Raw genomic sequence first — 1,244 nt, 5'->3', positions numbered from 1 at the left:
CCAAGTACACCTTCTTTGAAGAGCTCACTTAGAACTTCATGTTTGTGACCTCATCAATGGAATGTTCCAGTGACTGGACAAGCTAAGGAAGAATGCCTTTATGAGTGTCTTCCTCTTTGGAACTAACAGTAGTCACTCCATTTTGGGAGTCTAAGTCTTCCAAGGCTGTGAACTAGATCCTGGAAGCAAGGAGACCCAGAGAATGGTTTGAGAGTACTTTCCCTGGGGGGGACCTTCCAGCATGTGCGCAAAGTCTCCAATCAGAGCAGTATCTTTAAGTGACCATCTCTTGCCATTGACCCAGATGTCTGCACCTGCCCTTTAGAGAGATGAGAGGTAGTAAAGAAACTGAACATTGAAAGAAGAAAAAAAAAAAAAAAGAAAAAGAAAATCAATGGGTGTCAGTGATAGGTTCTTGATTTTAAAACTAATGATCAAACATTAACAATGTGAATATTCTTGTTAGATTATCATTTTTAAGTCATTATTACATTTTTATTTTGGTTATGGGATTTTTATTAAGAATGACTGCTGAAATTTTATTAATGATGTCTAAAAGCACCAGGAACTTTTCACAGAAGAGAAGATGATTGAAGGCTGAGAGGTTATTTATACGGTTATCATTTATTAAACTAGGGTAAGAGGTAGTGGGGAAGGGCATTCTAATATCAAAGACTGAAAAAAAAAATTCTTCTGCTTCTATAAAGCTGGAATCTACCCTCTCAGTTATTGAGGAACTGAAGTCATCTTCACAGTTAGGGGGCTATCGAATTCATCATAAATTCCTGGTAACTTCATGGACATATATATAGGGTAATGTTCCATGCAGACATTTAATTCATTTGCTCATTCATAAAATACTTATTGACAACTGTTCACTCCACCTCTGCTCATAAATGTTAGAGCAATAAGAAATAAAATATATATTTTCAGGTACTGATAACTACAATGAGTTAAAATAAAATAGAAGTCCCACCCAGGGTACCGGGGTCTCTCAGATGCCCTTGCCTTCTGCCCACACCAGTGCGAAGGTCCAGAAAGAAGGGAGTTACTTCTTCATACCTGAAAGGCAAAAGGATCTGAAATTCTCATCAGATCGTATCCCTTCTGTTCTTACATCTTATATTATTAGCCTGGTAATTTGGTTTGTTGCATATGTATTGAATACAAAGTTGATTAAAAATGCACTCTCTTTGACCTCTACAATTTATATTCTGATGTGATAGAGATATGGTGGCATTCAG

This window comes from Mustela nivalis (assembly GCF_964662115.1).
Source record: "Mustela nivalis genome assembly, chromosome: 15".
Taxonomy (NCBI): domain Eukaryota; kingdom Metazoa; phylum Chordata; class Mammalia; order Carnivora; family Mustelidae; genus Mustela; species Mustela nivalis.
The sequence above is the reverse complement of the archived record's forward strand: the minus strand, read 5'-3'. Positions refer to the sequence as shown.